Source organism: Protopterus annectens, chromosome 7.part0 (genome assembly GCF_019279795.1).
Source record: "Protopterus annectens isolate FY-2018-M chromosome 7.part0, PAN1.0, whole genome shotgun sequence".
In the NCBI taxonomy this organism is placed as follows: domain Eukaryota; kingdom Metazoa; phylum Chordata; order Ceratodontiformes; family Protopteridae; genus Protopterus; species Protopterus annectens.
The window spans coordinates 349,462,293-349,484,156 of NC_056739.1; the positions used below are offsets into that span (position 1 = coordinate 349,462,293).

Sequence of the window (21,864 nt, forward strand, 5' to 3'; positions counted from 1 at the left end):
CCTCTTCTTGGATCTCTCCAAGGCATTTGATATGGTTGATCACCAACTTCTAATTCACACCCTGAAAACATTCTGCCTAGATACTAAAGCCCTTCAATGGTTTCAATCTTATCTGAATGGCAGACAACAGGCTATCCTTTGGCAAAACAAACTCTCTAACCTTCTACCCAACACCCTTGGTGTACCACAAGGTTCTATACTAGGGCCCCTTCTGTTCTCCATCTTCATTAACGACCTTTATACTGTCATCCCAAAAGTCAGCTGTATCCAATATGCTGATGACTCCACCCTGATATTCTCAGCTACATCTCCAACAGAGCTATGGTCGGCTACCCAGACCACCTTCAACACAATAGAAAACTGGATTTCTGGTCATCGTCTGATCCTAAATCCCAAAAAAACTAAAATGTTGCTTTTCTCACCAACACATACTGCATTCACCTTTACCATAAAATCAAATAATGGTACAATAATCTCCCCTGACCCCTCTACAAAACTACTAGGTGTTATCATAGATAACAATTTTATATTCAACCTACATGTTAATCAATCCATCAAACCCATCAATAAAAAACTAGGGTCACTTTACAGGATAAAAGCCTTCTTAACCCCTCCTGCTAGATTTGCCATAGCTCGTTCTCACCTACTTTAAACTCTGCTGTATGCATCCCCTTTACTCTCTAATTTAAACAAGTCTATCATTAACAAACTCTCAATCTGCTACAACCACATTGCCAAATTTGCCACTGGACTGCCTTATAGGACACATCATTGTATCAATATAAACCAGCTTGGGTGGCTAGAATTACCCAGCCTAATCCAATATAACCAACTGATTATGGCCTATAAAATCCTCTACAATCCGGACAATACTCCTGCACTTAAAAATATTATCGCCTCCTATAACAATCCTAGACCACTTCTATCCTCTAACAGGCTACTAGTTCAGACTATCAAAATTAATAACTCAGCCGGTGACTCTCTATTTGCCAACTCTGTAGGTAGATCCTGGAACTCTCTCCTAGCTGATATTACTTTACTTACCACCCTGTGTCAATTTAAGACAAGACTCAAACAATATTTGACACTAAACTGGCTATGTCAATGTATCAAACCTGTCTAACTCCTCTAGAATGAGTTAAAAACTGTAATTCAGCTTACTTGTGTTACTTAATCCTGATTTACTTTCAGGATTATCTCTAACCTTTGGAATTTATATAAGTTGTTTAGGTATGTAACCACTGTAAATATTGTATCTGTAATATGTAAATGTTGTATCTGTAATCTTAACTGCTTACCTTGGAGCTTTTCTCCTCGGGCCTCCGCTGAAAATGGACATGTATCCAGTCGGACTATCCCGGTCAACAAATGTAAAATATATAAAATAAAAAATAAATAGTATGATCTAACTTGTCAAAGGCTTTAGCGAGGGGCTTTAGCGAGGTCAGTAAGGATGCTACGACATATTATTGTTAAGGAGTTCTGCACTGTTATGGCAAAACTTCAAAGAGCTGTTTCAGTTTTGGGTTAATGTGCAAAATTTGTTGGAAAAGAATGAACCTCCTTCATAAATGTAATTGTCTTTCCTCTTTTCATCTGTGAAATAAGGTACAAACTGAAGATTACAGTGTATTCTAAAGTATAAATACCGGATGTCTTTATATATACTTTAGTTTATATGATTTTGTTAATTTTATATTCATATTTAAATGTGATAAATGTATGTTATTAATTCTTAAATTTGTAATTTATATTATCTTATACACTTCTATGTGACTGCTTATAAGTTTGTTATAATCAAAATCAATAAAATTGTTTTAAAAAAAAAAAAGAGCTGTTTCACCTTTGTAGTGTGGCCTGAAACCATGATGCTTGGGGTACAGGAGATCACTGTTTATGAAGTGTTATAGTAGTTATTTGTTAACCACCTTTCCAAGAATCTTAAATAAGAGAAGCAGAGTGGTGCTGTGGTAGCATTGTCGCCTCACAGCAAGACGTTGTCACGTTCGATTCTCAGCTAGAGCGTCTTCTGTATGGAGGCATGCGTGAATGGGCATGCCTTCTTTGAAGGTTGTGCGTCAGGACTGGTAACTCAGCACGTAAAAATCCACTACCAAACATTAGCGGACCGGAGTTCTGCTGTGGTGACCCCTAACCGGGATAAGCCAAAAGACACAACAAGTTTAGTAAGATGAGTGGCCACATTTATGTAGAGGAATAATGGTGACCACTTTAGGGATTTGCTGTCTTTCATTGATCAGTTTATAGCAACAGTTACAGCAGAACTTATAGATGGGAAGGTGAGCATGAGATAGTAAGGAGGTTGGCTTAAGTTGTTTGAGGTCTTTTAGCATTTAAAATGTGGGAAATGACTCAAGGTTATGGGTGTTTTGAGTTAGGATATAGCATGGTATATTGGGCTTTGATAACTGTTAGTGAAATGTGTACAGAATGTAGAACTTTAGTGATATGATCAGAAGTTGCATCTGGGATGGACAAAATGTGTGGGTTTTGTGGGCTTCAATATGGAATTCAATGATTTCCAGAAATGTTTAAGATAGTTCTTCACCTGAACTTGTTTAATGAGGAAGTATTCATTTGGAGTGAATTGTTTTTATGACATTGTGAAGATTTTTGTATAGAGGTTTTTTAAGTCTATTAGTGGTTGGGTATTTTTTCAAATAGTGACATACATTCTCATTGGAGTACATATTTCTTGCATTACCTATGTTGTCAGTTTGTTCTGATTTTGTTTTTCATTTATTTTATTTTTTCTTCATACAGAGGACATCTCACTGAGCAGTGTAAGGAAAACAAATTGTAGAAATACTGTATTCTAGCTCTTAGTCTGATGGCCTTAAAAGACACATCTTACTCATAGATAATGATTGCTTAGGAAATCTCTCCAGTCAGTGACCTCAAATCTAATGTAAATCCTCCATTCAGACAGGAATGAAAGTGGATTAGACTTAGATGTTTGACTGCAACAGTGATGGAAGTTTTTCCTTCCTAAGTGTAGGACTGATAAATTTAGTTTAGACTACCCCTCACTCTCTCTCTTCTGTCTGCCCCGAAGATATAATTGAAACTGGCTCACCTCCATCTATCACACAAGACCAAGCCCTAAAAGTACTATCAAAAGCTAAAAATACTGCATCAATAGGTCCTGACAATATCTCTGGATGCATCATAAATTGCATGAAGCATGATTTAGCCACACCCCTGACAACACTGTTCAGCGTCAGCCTTCATACAGGTTTTGTACCAAGTGAATGGACAACAGCTACACTCATTCCCCTACAAAAGGAAGGACCTGCCACAGACCCAGGCAATTACAGATCCACAAGTCTAACCAGCCTCATATGTAAAGCCATTGAAAGACTTATCTTGGAATTAATCAATGAGGACATAGGGAACCTCCAAACAGTGGACCCATCTCAGTTTGGATTTGTCAATCACGGGTCATATTTGAAAGGTCACTAAAGCAATGTTTGAAGGCAAAATGGTAGACAGTACATACCTCAAGCTGGCCAAACCTTTTGACACAGTTCCCCACTCAGGCCTAGTAGAAAAGCTAAATAAACTGTAAATAACCCCCTGTATCATCCACTGGATTGCCAACTGGCTCATGGCTAGGACACAGATAATCAAAATAGGGGAAGTTGCCTCCATAAAAAGATCAGTCACCATCAGCTTCCCCAAGGGTTCTGTGCTGGGACTTCTCCTGTTTGGCATCTACTTTTCTGAAGTAAAAGTCAATACTCAAGGGCTCTGGCTGACTAAGTGTGCAAATGACTGCAAGCTAGGAGAAGTCATTGAATCCACATATGACTTAGCCATCTTGCAGTAAGGTTTATTTCAAATAAATAACTCAAGTCAAAATCATGGTCTGAAACTAAATGCTAAAAAAGCATTGCTGTATCCTTTGGGAATTCATCCACCCCAGGAAACTACCACATTGACAACAGACCCCTTACTGTTGATCCGGTTATTTGGGATTTGTGAACTTATGTGGACAGTAACCTAACTTTTGACCAACATGTGTCTATTGTAAAAAAGCCTTTCTACATTGAACAGCTTATAAACAAAGGGATTTATGTCTAGATCTAGGGATGTTATTGTCTCCCTTTACTCAGCTCGCATTAGCCCAGTCATTGAATATAATGTCCCCTTTGGCATGTATCTGTCCAGACATATGCAGCAACTGAAACACCCACAGAGATACCTTACTAAAAGGATACAAGGCCTAAGCAACATGTCCTTCATGGACCAGCTCAAAACCCTGTCACTATACTCAGTATCCTACAGACTGCTAAGAGGTGACCTGTGTCTGGCATACAAGACATTCTATGATCCATTACTGATGAATTTACTGCACATCAGCAAGTGAAGTGGCATTAGAAATACTTGATTTAGGGATCTAAACTTCTTCTGCAACATCAACAGAGACAGGTATATTTCACAGAGGATAGCGCTACAGTGGAACAGATCCACATAAAACAAATCTTATTCCTGTCCATTTTCAAGCGCAATTTAGATCTATGGATGAGAATCAGAAAATTTACTGCAGGACTGACCCCTGTACTACTATTGGACAGAGGCAGCTCCTAAATGCTTTATCCCATGCATGGGTCGCCTCAAATTATTTATGGTATGATCCCAGTTATTCTCATTAGGGGTAATATATAATTATCAACCATAGGATGGGTAAGGCTAATCTATAACCAAATGGGATAGGTTATTTAAAGTACAAAAAGGGAAACTGGCTAGGCTTAAAATGGCCCAAAAGGGCAGATAGCCTAGTACTTAACTATGAACCAGTCATTTTAGGTACAGAGCTCATCTGCTTTTTCATGAATGACTGTGACTCAAAGTGAGAGGGCATGGGGCCAGCCTCCACTTATAATCATGATATGAAGGTAGTTTATTGTAGTGTTTCTAAGAAGTCCTGGTGCCTCCCACAGGGCGAATAAGTGGTGTTTATCTTTAATCTGAACAGACTATGTTCAGTATATGTTCTTTCTTTCATTCTTATGAATGTCTTGTAGCAAATATTCATACTTTTAAGTTAAATTATTTATTATGCTGTTATTTTTATTATTCTGTTGCTTTCTTCTATTTTTTTGAATACTGGTTTGTTTTCTTTACCTTGTGTTTTGCTTGCATTCTGTTTTAACAGCATATTAAAACTTACCCATTTTGTCTGTCTTGTTAAATACCACTGTCTTCTAGTTGCCCGCCTCTTATGTTCCAACCCAAGGGGTATCTCAATTCACAAGACACACCAGGGGTGCAAGGGTATTGTAGCCCATCAAGGAGAGGAGACCAAGAGGTGCAATTAACCATGGTTTCTCACCACTTGCAAATGCATCACATGCTACGCCAGTGCCCTCCAACAACCTCAGGAACCTCACCTCTTTGACCCTGAAAACCTCACACGATCAAATTAACCTAATATAGACTGGGAGGTGACCACACTAGATTATAAACACTACAAAAACTAAGACAATTAGCCACTGGCAAACCTAACGGAAAAAGTTCACTCCATCCCCAAAACAAATGCCACACAACCAACTCAAACCATCCATCCACAGACGATCACATACTTGTCTCGAGACCACTAACATGGGAGCACAATGTTCCTCACTGATATAGATGTCAATCTAGGAGATCGCCTCATCATCCCCTCATCTGGCTCAAAAAAATCAAAAACCTGAAGATGAAATAAAGAAAGCCACAGTATAAAAACTCTCGTAGATTCCTGAAATTCTAAAAAACTAGTGAGTAAGAGTCAACAAGCGAACTCTGAGAACTGAGTACAACTTACAAGCACTCTCAGGCACAGGCACCTTCTACCAGCACAGGCCAAAACAAAGCAAAAGAACAAATGCAAAGCAAAAACAAAAGTTGTACCAACCCAACCCAAGCAAAAAGTCTACTCTTACCCCAGGCACAAGCAAACTCTGCAAAAAGGAAGAATAAGCAACTACCAAGAAAAAAAAACCTCCTTAAAAATTATAGGCAATATATAAAAACTATAAAAAAAAAAAAGCAAATTTAAAAAAAAAAAACTAAGAAAGAGAAAAAAGATAAATGGCAGGCCTTTCAAAAACTATCAAAAAGAACCTGGGAGACCTGTTAGAAGGAAAGAGAAACTCCCAGATATGTGGAGATTATTGAACTGACATGATGTGATTACTGGCTGACTGGTTCAGTGCACACTTCTCCTCTCCCCAAAGGAGAGAACATCATAACTATACCAGCGGCCCCCCCCAAACATCTCATCTCCCCCAGCGTTGCAGCTCCCAAAGCAAAAAAAAAGCAACACATCTCACCATGTAGAGTGTCCACTGTGGCTCATGGTAACTCCGACTGATGGTGTCCCTGTGTTACAGACAGCCGACTCAGTTTAGAATTACTGGCTCTTTAGGCATCCAGGGACATCGACTGCAACTGTCTGGACATAGTCCCCACACTGTGCAACCACCCTCCACCGACCCAACTTCCATTAGCTTGACAAGCCTTATCGCTGAAATTGCTTGGCCTGGGAGCTATGGAAGCCATATAATAAATACCATGGGGGATGGACCCATATTATCAATCCATATTTTATTTTGTTTCAGGGGGATCATGCCCTCTTTTGCTTGGTTGACTTTTTTAAAAAAACTTTCAAAGCCATTGATGAGGAAAGGGCAGTCCATACACAGCCATCTCGTCCTGGGCCTCGATACCAGCCGATAGATACTACTCTGATATCATTGAAAACTGAAAAACTCATCAGCTTACCCATACATCACAAGATGGGTTGCAAACTATCAAACTGGCCTGGTTGCAGGGTCAGAGTTGCTGGCGCCATGTCAGACTCAAAGCCTGTCACAAGTGGTGTACCATCACAAGTGGTCCTGGGCCCAGGGCTTTGTCCCATCCCACTCTTGTTTGGCATCTACTTTTCAGTCTAAAGCAAACACACAAGGTTACAGGCTGTTTAGTAGAAAACAACTGGTACACACTGTGAAAACACATCATGCACACGGTCTCACAGAACTGGATTCAGGAAAAGTCTCTAAAGTTAAATGCTTAAATGCAAATGGTAAAAAGTCAAAAAAATGCCAAAATACCCCTTACTACAAACCGGGAAAAAGCAAGCTACCAAATAGCACACAAAGAGGTGGCAAGGGGAGAAGCATTAGTAGTAGTACCCAGGTTGATAGTAGTCTGTCATTCAGTAGTTAAGTATGTAGCTAAAATACCCTGGAAGACCTTAGACATTGGGATTCTCATCTAGATCAAGGGAGGTCTAGTCTCATCTAGATCTCATCACTCATCAGACCAATGATTGAGATTGATGCCCCCATTGAGATGTATCTAATGCTCGATTCGAGCTGACCCGGACTGGAAACACAAAGTGCAAGGCCAAAAGATAAAAAACATCAGTGGATAAAGTCTGGCTGCTCGACTGAAAGAACTCCCTCTAGAATTCGGACCTTTCGCTACAGAGTCGCTTGACCTTTGCCTGTGCTAACATGCCAAACCCCAAAGAACCCAATTTGCATGATTTTGATCAACCTAAAAATCTAACCCCTAAAGAAGTCAAGACCTTAAAGAGACTTAACGGCTATTAATATTAATAGGGGAGGGGTGAGGATAGGGATATCATCCAAGAACTCCTGCTGCTGTAAGAAAAAATATATATGTATATATGAGGCAGAGGCCGCTGGCTGTTGAAAAGAGAGAGATGACCAATGGGGAGATCAGAGATATAGATAGGGATTACCTCACAGTGTCACTGCACTCGACAGACAGCAAAATAAATAATGGTATTAGTTCCCACTAAAGGGGTGGCGTAAGCCCAAAAAAAACTATGGGCTAGGCTTGTAAATGCCCTTGGGCAGATAGCCTAGTATGAACCTATGAACCTATGAACCTATAAATTTTTTGAAGCCATTGTTTTACTGTTCTAAAACTAAATAAATACAGTAAAAGATATTTAATTAACCACATACAAGAAAAAGTGAGAAAAAGATATTATACATAAAGATATGAGGGAAAGTAATTATAGTATTCATTAGAAGTAGATAAAGTGGGAGGTGCTATACAGTTCTTCCTCAGCATGAGAAAGATGATTGCTTAAGTACTTAGACATTCACTAGTAGGTGAATGTTTCAGATGTGCAGATTCATAATATCTGTTGTAGTATAGATTTCCATTTAAAAATATTAATTGGTTTTGCTAAAGGTACAGTTATACGTCTATTATGTTTCCATGCTTCTATTAATAATTAATGCACTGTAGTCTACGAAGGCATTTCTATCTTATAAAGTTTTTTAGTGACGTATGGTTTAGTAATTGAATACATAATGTTATGTATGCATGTTTGCAGGAGACATGACCAAATATGTGTTCCAAACATAGCTAGCTCTGGTGCCATATTCTATAAATAAAGATCGATTAAGTACTGAGGCATCTGTCAGGGCTACCAGGGCAGAATGACGATGCCATGCTGGGAGGATGTAGGACTGTGCTGGCTGCAAACTGAGGAGCAGATGCAAGTGTAGCCTGGGCGTAGGTGCTCAGCTTTCCCAGTTGCCATTGGGCGGTAGCCTTCATAGAGTGGCAGCAGAAGAGTTTGCACTAGCACGGGGAAGGTGCAGTGTCTTCAACAGTGATATAGCTGTAGGTTGTACACATATCCTCCCAGTGAAGGAAAGGGTTAGGCCACAGACATGTATTCTCATTGCCAGGATGCCAGCAAGAGCACAAACTACCTTCGTGGCTGCTTGACTGATGGCCCATCAAGATGTCTGTCATCCCTGTACAAAGGATTTCCAAGTGAGAAAGAATGAATGGACTGTTGTCTGACTATGGGAGACCTGATGGTTGGCAAGCACAGGGGGAAACTCCTACAGGAAAAAAAATATGTTCCAAAGGTCCTAAGTGAGGAGCTAAGAATCTTAAAAAGAGAATTTTGTTGTTAAAAATACTACCAAGTCATGGTATGACTTCCCCAATATCCTGTGATTAGGACACATCTTCGTCTCTCATCTGTTTTGCTCTCTTCTATTTTCAGATGCACCCCTTTTCTGATTAAAATGATCATCCCCTCTTTTCCTTACTTCTGTGGCTTTCACAAAATATCCCTCCTTAAACCCCTCCCTTCTCAAACCCTCACATTCTTTCTAATTTAGGTAAGTCTCTTGTGACATTATTACCTCCCCTTTGAATCTTTTGACATATTCTAATACTTTCTGATACTTATTTTTCCCTTGAAGTCCATTTATGTCCAGACTAATTTTCTAGACTTCATCCTATATGAACTGCCTCGATTCTCAACCTGTTTTAATTCTCTGTCTCAGTCCCTTCTACAGAGATATTTCAATCCTTGTACTTTATTTTGCATTACTTGCCCTGACTGCATTTTATTGGGAATACGTTTGTTAAACTGCAACAACCATGCATAACCCACAAACCAGCTATTATAAACTTTCTTAACTATGTACATAAGTATATAAACAACTACACCCCTTTTCCTGTGTATAGCTTCCTTTTTAACAAGATGGGCTCACTTCTGATACCTGAGCTGTTTTATTGATTTTACTCCCCCACACACATCTTTTGCAATCATTTCTTGTCTCCTGCCATCATCCCTACTACATTTATATCTTTCCAGACCTTTCTCCAGCTGTAGGAAATGACATGCCAGAATACATCTTGACACTATGGTTGAAGTGACTGCATGACAGACCTTACCACCAAAGTACTGAATTCTCACTCTCTCTCTCTTTCATATTCTGCAGTGGCAGTACTAAGGCAAATTATCAAGTACAAAAAAAATAAAAATAATCCTAGTTTTGTGTATACACTCAAAACCATTTTACTATATTATACAAAGAGATGTGACACCTATGTATACACAATCTAACCTCATGAAACCAGCACTTCCTTATCAATGAATTTTACTAAACCCTTCAAGGGGAAGAACCACGCCACATAGCACTTAGTAAGATGGGATAGTCCTTCTTTTATATCCATAATTAACATAATATTTATTCCCATGTCTTAACATATCATTAATTCTTCCAGAAGTTGGACTAAGCACTAATGAGCTATAAGATATCCACACTGTATTTCATATATCTTGTAAATAGTTAAGACTTCAAGAATCAAAATATAAACTCTGTCATGACTTTGAAAAACTAGTTATTTAATAATCCAGTAGATACAGGAACCAAAGATAAATATTTTTCAAATGCAGAGACCCATTTTGAAAGTCAAACTGTCTACCAGTGCCACATTGCCCCTCCAGTGCAGAAAGTAGTATACATAGCTACAGCATTATCAGTAATGCCAGTGTGAACACTTTTAGTTGCTGCCCCTCTTTCTGTTATTTAATTTATCTTTGCAAAGAATAGAGATGGATTTATACAGTAATTAACATAAATTAAGAGTTCTAAACCATTCCATGCATAAAGCATTCCTCCCCAGGCCTCCACTGAAAATAAGTTCTGTCCTAGTCAGACTTTCCTGGTCAACAAATGTTAAATAAATAAAATAAATAAATTCCTTCAGAATCTATCTTCTGTTTAAGAGTTTCAATTTTATTGGACCAGAAAATACGAAAGCTACGAAGATCTATTGATTTACAACTCTCTGATCATACCCTTTTTTAAAGCAATCTATAATTTACAATAAAAAAAGTTTGCTTTTCTATCACTTCCCCCTAACAACAGTTCTATATTGTTATATATATCTGATTTCTAAATGAATGGGAGGAAACCAGCTATCAGGCCACAAATAGGCTCTCAGGTAAAGATTAGAGGCGATGAATTTGTCCCTTGGCTAGTCCCTTCTCTGTGTGAGAATATTCTTTTGCGGCAGCTGATGTATGCTTTCATATGTCCTATCTGTAGGGTCTGTGAATGACTTGGTTTCAGTACCACTGCAGCCTGCATCCACTTAGGTAAAAGAAATAATCCCCTCTATTTTGTCAGGCTGTTGAGGATCCCTAGTGGTTGTGTCCCTCCCACTTCATACTGGTTAGGTAGATGTGCACTGTGGGACAAGCCTTCGATCTTTGCATGGGGTATGTACACTCAGCTCAACACAATTCTGAGGCCAAAAAAGTTAGCATGTCCTAAGAATACCAGGAAAATAAATATTTGGATGTGAAAATAATCACAATTCCTTGCAATATAGGACTATATTGAGATAAAAAATTATAAATTACAAAATTACAGGTGCAACAGTTTCATTTAGAGGCCTAATAACAATTCAGACTTTATCCCAGCAATCTTCTAACTTGGAGCTCAACATGGATAGGCAATCTGAAGTGTTCAGAAAGACAGTGGCTCTACATTCACTCAAATTACATGATCTCAAACCCAGACATACAGAAGTTGAAACACAGCGAAGAGTTTCTGTTTGGGAAAATCATATAACTTTTCAATCCCTTGGATGACTAGCGTTTCCTGGTCAGGATGATTACTTCACATCTGCCTGAGAAGGAAAAACACAAACATATACCATCTCCTAGAGGAACGTTTGGTCTTGATGTGTCCTTTTTATATGGCCTGTAAAGCCAGTTAAATTTCAAGGTAATATAACATTTGACCTTTAACACGGTGAACCCAGAGAATCAAAACAAACAGAGAATAACATCCAGGGATCTAAAGATTCTAAGACAACTATCTATCTCCCAGTCAAGCTCAAAATGTAGCACAACTACCATTTTTCCTCTTGGAAACAGTGAGCAATGCCTTCAATAACTTCTGTAATGATAAACAGATTGTAGAAAAAGAAACATAAAATGGAATGGCAATAGACAAACAAGAATCTTGCAGGCTGACTTATCATCTGCATTGTCCTCAGCAATCAAGATCAAAAGAAGGGTGAAAGGTTTATTTCTGCTTGTAATTAATTGTATAGCCCAAGTTGAAGAAGTACGTCCTTCTTATAGCGGCCCCGATGAAAACGGCCTTGGGCGATGCAGTGAATAACCACAAATGAACTGTCATTTAAGCTTTTATTATCCCAGAAAAACACACATGCATACCATTTATGAACAATGAATTCACGCATCTTACTTCAAGGAAAAAGAGTAAAACGTACAAGTGTCACTGCTGTTCATTGCTAGTAGCTGTCATGCATTTGTTTTGGCTGCAGGACTCAATGTTGTGCATTTGATGCAGTTATTTGCTTTTAAATCACTGCGATTGTTTGTGTTACTATAAAGCATCATCCAAAACTAATTTGTTACATATTGTCTCTCAAATAAGCATATATTTGCTTTTACCTAGTTGTATAAAAATACCTGAATCCTCCAAACTTGAATTATGGCTCTACTGGTTGTGCAGTTCTGAATTAACAGTTCAGAGTTCTACACACTATTTTTATTTTAGCTTTGCTCAGATAGTTTTCTTTCTCATTTTTTTTCTCTTGTGGTGACTATACATTGTGGAATTAATAGTTGTTCTGAAATACAACCATCTTTTGAGAAAGTGTGCTTGCATTTCGAAAATACTTTAACCATCCTTTATTTATTTATTTTATTTATTTAAGTTTGATGACCGGGGAAGTCCACTGGGCCATAAAGACCCTGTTTTCAGTGGAGGCCCGGGAAGAAAAGCTCCAAATATTGCAAGTTACATACTACATGTTACAAAAGAATAACAAAGATGTATACAGAACAATTAAAACAATTACAGAAATATAAACATTATGTAATAAGCTTTTACAGAGTTAACATTTAAACAGAAAGTTACTAGCCCTTTTGGAGGTTGGATAAACTGAATATTTGCAGAAAAAGACACTTTTGTCAAATAAGCTCTTTGTAAGTAAACATTAAACAAGTAGCTACTAGCCCTTTGCAGGTTAGGTCGAACATTTTGCATGGCGAGAGTACAAGAAGACTGGATTATGGAAAGTATAATACATTAGATAGCAGAGAGAAAAATCAGTCCCTGGTAGGGCGAGACTGTTTTAAGTTGAGATGAAGCAATAGAATTGGTAAATGGTAATGATTTCAGTGCAGGGTAGAAAGAGATGGGGTGGAGAGGGGTTTATGTTGGAACATGACATGGGCATTCCCATTTGGCTGATAGATGAGAGAATAGCTGAGATTTGAAATTGGTATGGATTGGAAGGTTGCGAAGGTTGTGGAGAGAGTTCCACTGCTTGGCTAAGGAGTAGGACAGTAGTAAGTGGCCAGGAGGTGACTTTAGGATTTAAAATCAGATTAGTTCTTTTATGGTTAGATATGTGAGAAAGGCAGTACGCTTTATCAAATTATGTTTTTGGTAAAGTTATGGTCTCTGATGTTTTCATTATTGTTTCTAAGCCCGCATTCTGTTTAATAGCTAGTTGTATTGCTTTATCATTCTCCCAGAGGCCTAGTGGAGCATTATCCAAGGCATAGTTTTTAAGTTTTTTAAGTTTCTGTAAAGAAAATACTTCACTTTCACAGCAATCCATACAGTTAAACCAAATTATACCATGACCCCCCATTAATATTCCAAAACGTGCACACTGATTGGCCAGCGTGCACATTGTAAATCGACTTATACTAATGGAAAAAGGTCCGGTCGCCCGGACTTTTTCCATTAGTATAAGTCTTTTTTTAAAACACTGTCTCGCTATGTTAAAAGAGTTTAACATAGCGACACAGATTTTAAAAAAGCAATGGAGATCTCTGTTGTTTTTTTAAAGCTGTCCTGCTATGTTAAACTCCTTCAACATAGTGACACAGTGTGTAAAAAGCAACGGAGATCTTGCTTTCTCCATTGCTTTTTTTTTAAACCTGTCTCGCTATTTTAAATGGGTTTAACATAGCGAGACAGCTTTAAAATAAGCAACGGAGGTGTCCGTTGCTTATTTTAAAGCTGTCTTGCTATGTTAAACCCATTTAACATAGCAAAACAGTAAAAAAGCAATGGAGATCTTGCTTTCTCCGTTGCTTTTGGCCACAGCTCTGATGTACTGCTTAGGCATGCGCAGTACATCAGAACTGCCGCGGATGCCAGACAGCTGCGGAAGGGCAGCAAAGAGGCATTATACAATGCCATTATTTAAGAAAAGTAATTGTTTCTTTTCTTAAATAATGTCATAGTATAATAGCAATAACCCACTTCTGGGTGTGGGTAATGCGGGATTTACCCACGGTTGTCTTTGTTTGGTCCCGAGGGCGAAAATCCCGCATTACCCACACCCAGGCGTGGGTTATTGCTATAATATTTAACATTCACAGAAAAGAACACACTTAAAGAAATCCATACAAGTAAACTACTTTACTTTCATTTGTACTTGCAGGCTTTATGTGTACATTTTTTGCTCAGATGATATTGGTTTACTTTATCTGTAAAGCTTTTTCCTTTCTATCATATGTGATACAAACAGGGTTGGATTATGGTACTGGGCTGTCATGCTGCAGACCCTCCAAATGACAAATCATTAAAATGGGTGCACTTCTTTTTCTTTCAGTAAAAAATATTTGCACTTCAAGGAGTTGCATGGGAGTTCTGATTTCTATTAAAATAGACAAAACAAAACAAATAATTAAGCAGTCCAGCATTTGCCCTTACTTCTCAAAAGAGAATATTGTGGTTATACCTTATTAGATGCCTCCTTCTACTTTGGAGGCATAGAACTGTAGTCTGAATGGGGAGTTGGGGCTCACAGACAGTTTTTTCAGTTAGTTCAGACTGTGTTGTACCTGTGTGTTTATATGTGTGTGTGTGTGTGTGTGTGTGTGTGTGTGTGTGTGTGTGTGTGTGTGTGTGTGTGTGTGTGTGTGTGTGTGTGTGTGTGTGTGTGTGTGTGTGTGTGTGTGTGTGTGTGAGACCATGGGGCAAGTGTGTGTGTGTGTGTGTGTGTGTGTGTGTGTGTGAGAGAGAGAGAGAGAGAGAGACAATATTTGCTCATTCATTTGATCACAATCAGACCACAATCAAACATCTAAAGTGTAATATGTCAGTAAATTGGCTGCTATTTGGTGTGTGTGTGTGTGTGTGTGTGTGTGTGTGTGTGTGTGTGTGTGTGTGTGTGTGTGTGTGTGTGTGTGTGTGTGTGTGTGTGTGTGTGTGTGTGTGTATGTATGTGCATGTTTGTGGGTGGGTGGAGGGATAAAATAGGTTGTACTGTATGCATCTAGCAGCAATGAACTAAAATACATTACTGTGACTATTATTTGTAATTGCTAGACACTGAATATGTGTGTGTGTGTGTGTGTGTGTGTGTGTGTGTGTGTGTGTGTGTGTGTGTGTGTGTGTGTGTGTGGTATGTGTGTTTGTGTGCATGTGCACAGCAGGGAGGAGTTTGCTATGTGTTACACTGTGTCTGATAGGAATGAGTTGAAATATATTTCTATGGTCATTATTTATGCATTTATTGTTTCATTTTATATTTCCTAAAATGAAATAGCCTCAGTCTGCTTAAACAAATGCCACAAGAAAAGAAAAAAAGTGCATGTCTATTTAAAAATCGTAAAATGTTCGGTGCCATGCATTTTTTTCTACAACACAGTAGGCAGTCAAAAGGAGAAATGAAGTAAAGAGCTTCAGGAAATTGACATAATCTCAGCATGGTTAACACAGCATATATTTTTGGCCAGCTGTATATTCCAAAATCTCTTATTCATTCATGCAAGATAAAGAACATCCCAATGTAGCCCAAGACAAGAATGTAAGCAGTCATACACAAGCCCAATGTATGCTTTTTTTCAGCGTTATTTTATTTATTTATATGTTTACATATTTATTTTGGTGAGGGGTAGATCTTGAATGTGTGATCAAAGGTGGCCACAGCTAGGATTGTCCAGTCATAATCCCTTTTAACAGCTCAAATTTTATTTTTATGCTATTATTATTGCAGAGGGAAATGTTTAATAGGTTTAGCACCTACTGAGAAGGTATACTGTCATGAGACATGCACTATTCAAGGCAGGAGGTGTGCTACACTTGGGTAGAGCTATAGTCCAGAAGGCAGTGTATTTTGATGTATCAGGTAAATACTTGGAAAATTTTTCTTTGGCTCAAAACACAAAGACACTGGAACACATGTTGGTCCAATAAAAGGTATATCATGTCTGTGTTCCAGTGTCTTTGTGTTTTCTGTTAGTGAATCAACACTGCATTTCTTAAATGTTTCAATCGTTTTTGGCTCACACTATTGCTAAAACATGAGTATTATCATATAAGAATCAGACTGTTGGTCTTTAGTTAGGTTAAAGTACTAAATATCATGTTATTAAATGACAGCTGTAGAAAAGTAGTATCTTGAATTTTTTTAGCTTTCTCAGACATACCCAGAAAACTCAAATCAATACAGCAAACTTTAAACTTTTGCACCCACTGCTTCCAAGTTTCTGTTAAGTTGCACTGAAAAAATTAATACTATTGGGAGTAAGCTGAAAAGCTGAGCTCAGTATTACTCTAAACTCGATTACAGCACAAAAAAAAGTAATTCAAGGGTTCACTGCATTTAAAAAAAGCAAGAAAATGTCATCTAAAGCTTGATTTATGCTTTCAACATCGCCTCACCTATATGGGGGAATGAAAGAAGCTAGTTGCATAAATTGACAAGGACTACTACCTGCCAAGCAGTGTATATATTGTAACCAGTATTAGAAACATGAGTGGAAGTGCACATGGGTCAAAGGGGCCAGCAGTATGGGAATACTAGTCATCCAGGCTGCTGTTTGGTCAGAGGAAATTAAAAACAAGAAGAAACTCATGGATGTGTGCCTGCATAATTACAGGCAACAGGGAGATAAAAGATGAAGAAAAAATATCATACTCCTATTAGGGTACATACATGCATCTAATGTATTTATCTAGGTCCATTGTAAAGATAGAAGAAAAATACATAACTATATAAGTATATCATTATATGTATATATTCACTGGGGTGGTTTCTCTGGGTGTTCTAGTTTCCTCCCACATTCTATAGACATGCAGTAGGTTGATTGGACACTCTAAATCAGCCAAAGGTGTGAGTGCATGTGTGTGGTATGAAAGAAAAATTGTAGCAGGGCTAGAACGTTGACTCCAGATGACATCACTGTTGATGTGACACCCTGAACCCCTGTGCTTAAATGGGAAAAAGGAGGTTATCATAGATGGATAGAGAGAGAGAGAGAGAGAGAGAGAGAAAGAGAAAGAGAGAGGGAAACAATATTGAAACTTACTAATCCAATCTCAATAATTTAAACTCCCACCCTAATGTGGCAGCTCTTTTCTTTTAGTTGGAAAAATTAACAGCTTTACCGCAGTACTTTACCTTCATACTTTCTTGCAACTCACCTAAAAACACCACAGACCCCATGTGCACCCATATTTTACTTGAACTATTGGCAGCAAAGCATCTGCTGCTACCAACCTTCTGCTTAAAGCAAAGTCTACTTTTAGTGAACATTCAGTTTTTACTCTTGCACTGAAAACCAGACTATCTTCCTCATCACACTACAAAGATGAATATTACTATGCAGTGCCTAACTTCTACCCCCCCACCACCTGTAAAACCATCAGCCCCGGGGCTTGTAACGTTTGGTATATCAGCATTCCCATAGTGTACTATGGTTTGAATCATTAAAAGCACAGACACTGTGTATACTGTGACTCACCAAATCAGTCAGCTACATCTTTTCTCCTACTCTGCAAGTGAAAACGTGTACAAGTGCTTAGATTACTTTGGTTTCCAGTATCTGCATTAGGTCTAGCCAGCAGGAATAAGTGCTTTGTCAACATTCTTCCTTTCATAAAGCAACAAGCAGGGCTAAAATTACTGAAATCATCAACCCAGATAATCTGTTTACAATACAACTTTTTATTAAAGTATAATCTTTCTAGTTAGCACTGTAGTACCTGACCTCATGTAACTATATATACACATTACTCCCAGAGGGGGAAGCTATATGTCACATTTGTAGAACCCCAGTCCTTAACTGGCAATGGTTAAATTCACTGTCCTAGCTATGCCACTGTTATAGGAAACAAAACACTGCTGCAGCAAGAAAAGTTATAATGTTTGATTATCTGCTAATTTGTTTCTACTTTGTGTTGTCATTTACTCCTTCTGTTCCCATGTTAAGCCGGAAAAGTCTTTCCAAGAATCAGCACTCTGCCACAGTTAGCAAGTCTTCAGGTAATCAGCCTCTGCACAATTCATGGGTAGGCTGTCTGTGGACTATTGTGCACATGTTTGGTGATTACATTTTAAAAAACAATAAAAGTCTCCTTAAAGGTACTCACATAAAAGCCACTATATACAACTATTAAGTGCTTGTAAAGGATGGAAAGAACTTTTAAGAGTGTCACCTTAAAGGTATAGATATGGCTAAACTTCTTGGAGTTCACGTGATTGCTTTCCTAGTATAGGTTCATAGGTTGTTACTAGGCATGCAGTCCAGGAGACCATTAATGAACCTTGCCCAAATTCCCAGTTCTCCAGAGCACTCTCTGGTTAAGTGACTAACTCAAGGTGACAGTTGTCAAATGAAGGCTGTGGGAATCAAACCTTGTACCACTGGAAGTAGCTCATTAACAGCTTGTAGCCTTAATCCTCTGTGACTACCCTACCAGTATTATTTCTATACTCCTATATTCTTACCTTGTCTGCTCACATTTAGGTTTGCAGGTTTCATGCTTGATGGCTGCCGTAGGAGTGACATGACAGAAACATCCAACTATGTCAAGAGCCGAGCATGAGAAAGGTAACTCCAAGATGATCCCTAGGAAGTAAAGAATAATTGTTAACTGCAGGTGCCATGTACAACTGAAAACAATATATGTTAAAAAACAAAAAGGAAAATATAGAGGTACAGATTCCAAAACAGTTAATCTCAATGTTAAGTCTACCCTGATTCTTAAAGACTTGCTCTCACTGATTCTTAAAGACTTGCTCTCACTGATTCTGAAAGACTTGCTCTTTTTTAATTTCTCCAAGTCTTTAGGGATTCTAATACCATGATGGGAATGGACCCTATTCCTAAGTCAAACTATGATTAAAGTTCATGAAATTAGTATTGTTTCAGTCTTTGATGTTAGCCAGAAGTGCTCTTTGCAGCACTCACAATGTGCCCAGTAATGAACTCTTCTGTAATTCGTACAGAGTTACATGTATATGTAACATATCTAACTATGATTGCAAATTCTTTTTTATATTACCCGTTGCTCCTACTACTGCTGGAACTGTCAGGGTATCCTTCTTCCACACTGCCCTCATTTCTGCATGCAAATCCTGGTATTTTATGACTGCGTCTCTCTGCATGTAAGACACTGTAGTCACTGGGTGTAGCAATTTCAATGATCAATGCTATGTTTGTCTTCTTTTCATGGACGACTACATCTCTTTTTCTCACATCTGTTTATTTGAACTGTTGATAATGGGTGATCCCATGTGATATAAACCTCATCATTTTCTATGATGCTTTGTGGCTCATGTTTCCAAAATTTTTCAGTCACTTCAATATCATAATGTTTGCACAATCCCCAATACAACAGTCTTGCCACATTATTATTATGCCTTTCAGTATACAGTCCTTCTGCCATTAGTGTATCACAACCAGCAACAAGGTGTGCGACTGTTTCCAATTCTGTTTTACAAAACCTACATTTGTCTGGTTCTCACATATGTTCAATGGACTTTGTAAACCAACGTGTATGTAGTCCACTATCTTGGGCCACCAATATAAATCTTTTGTCTGTTGGTTTAAATTCACCTCTCCTTAACCATTCCTGCATTTGATGCTGATCAATATGAGATTGTTCCAAGAGTTTTCTGTCTTTACTCTCAGTATAAGTGACTTACATCGGTGTAAGGCTTATCTATAAACAGACTACAATCACCAAAGCACCTGCTCTTATCCTGCTCTCAGTGTAAGTGGTCATTTACACTGAGAGCAAATCTTTTGGAATCAAGGCCAAAATTTATTGCAGAATAGACAGGTCCTATTATTCCATCCTAAGATCAGCACAGCACTAGATTTTTTTAGAATATAATAGGACTTTCAAGTGTAATGAAGCAAGTTAAGAAAACTAAGGCAACTAGAGATCCCTACTACTGATTATGGTAATTGCAGTCATTTTTTTTTATAACTTTATTTAATTTTCATTTGTCAGTCTGCCCACAGATGCTTGCACACTGATTCAGTGTTTGGGAAAAAAATCACATTATCCAGAATAATATATAACCAATACAAGCAGAGAGCGTAACTTATACACTCCATCAGCCAGTGTCATAGACTAACACTTCATTAATTTTGAAATTTAAATTGGAACCCTTATTACTAGTGATCGTGATGCTTTTAAGGTCTGAACAATGACTTCCTTTTTCAGAGCAAATTGCTGAAGCCAGAATGGCCTTTTTTGCTAATTGTTGTTTATATCTATATGGGTATTAATAAAATTCTAAAAGAATGCAAAGAAATAACCCTTTAAAGTTACATTCACAAATAACGTCCAGCTACTCTTTCTGTGAATTGAACAGAAGCATGAGGCATGTAAAGTTGCTAGTAATCTATTTTAGTTTCTACGTGTGACTAGTCAGTAGACAGCGGTTTTAGCATTTGCAACATTCTTTCTAATGTATGCATTGAAGCATTTCACTTTGGTGAGGCAGGGTCATCCTTAAGGATAGGAACACAAGCCAGTCACCTGTGGCTCAGCCTCTTGGGGAGGGGTTCAATGCAAATACACTGTAGATACTCACCTACAGCCAAGGGTTACTAATGACATTTTTACTGGAGTTTAATATATATTACTGACAGCCCTGTTTGACAGAGATGTTTTATTCATTAGCAAAATGTAATTGCAATGTGATATATATTAGAACACTGCCTATCATCTGACAAACAATAAGCAGAATAGCAAATGATTAGTTAATTCACAGAAATAAGTGCAATGCATTAAGACTATAAACATCAGTACAGTTAAAATTCATTCTGCCAAATAAACAGTGTCCCCACATTGTCATATTACAATACCACAGTGAATATTTTAGCAAATTTTCCAAATGAAAAATTGTCTATAGAGAAAAAGTGAAAATGATTTAATGAAAGTTACCAATCACCTACCAAAAATAATATTCTGTACATGCTTGTGAAGATGCAAGCCAAGCAGCTACACACTGAAGAAGTAAGGACTTACGAGCTGACAAATGAACACCAGACGCTAAAGACAATTTCTTGCTGTGAACTACTAAAAAAATGTCAAGTAGCTTCCTGTGAATCACTCTGGCAGGCCTATCTTGCAAGAAGTGTCCTTTTGCAGTTTGGTTCTATACTGTGGTCAGGAAGTGTGGTGAAATGTGGCTACATGCCTTTATGACAAATAAATTCCTCTGTTAGTGAGGTGTGCAGAGTAGTGAAAACATATTTAAAGGTACAGTTGTGTATGCTCTTAAATTACCTGCATTACTACTGTAACAGCCTGTGCTGAGACATGCTGATCTTTGATTTTAATAATTTCTGCTTTTCTCCTGTTCTCTGCCTTTATATAAATACGTCATGTGCTAGATATGATGAATAAAGTTCTAGAATTCAAGTGGTTTTTATCTTTGGAGATACTGCTACATTCTGCAGTGAATATATGCTCACATATTTCATATTTGTTAATATTAAAACATCAATTTCCTTGCTATCCAGGATTCTCTTGTTCTGCTACAGTAGAACACTGTAACTGGCAGTCAAAGGGTATTAGGCATGCAGCTGTTTGGGTGTGATAAAGCTACTTGTTCACTAACACATTTTAGGATGTTAATTTCATTATTGCATGGTGATAATGCAGATGTATATTATGAATCTTGTTCATCCTGCTCTATTGTCAAAATTGTACTGCTTCTTATTTACACTTATCGTAAAAACGTTTTGTATCCTTT

At 37.9% G+C, this 21,864-nt stretch overlaps 1 long non-coding RNA gene across 3 annotated transcripts in view; it reads right to left on the reverse strand.

The window, feature by feature from the left end:
- Nucleotides 1–21,242, reverse strand: part of LOC122805812 — an 86,645-nt gene extending 65,403 nt beyond the window's left edge. For all 3 annotated transcript variants that reach the window (XR_006365456.1, XR_006365457.1, XR_006365458.1), the window contains exons 1-2: nt 21,062–21,242; nt 18,598–18,718 (exon numbers count right to left, since the gene is read on the reverse strand). This is a non-coding gene — a long non-coding RNA (uncharacterized LOC122805812). The remainder of the gene's footprint in view (nt 1–18,597; nt 18,719–21,061) is intronic.
- Between the last annotated feature and the right edge of the window lie 622 nt (nt 21,243–21,864).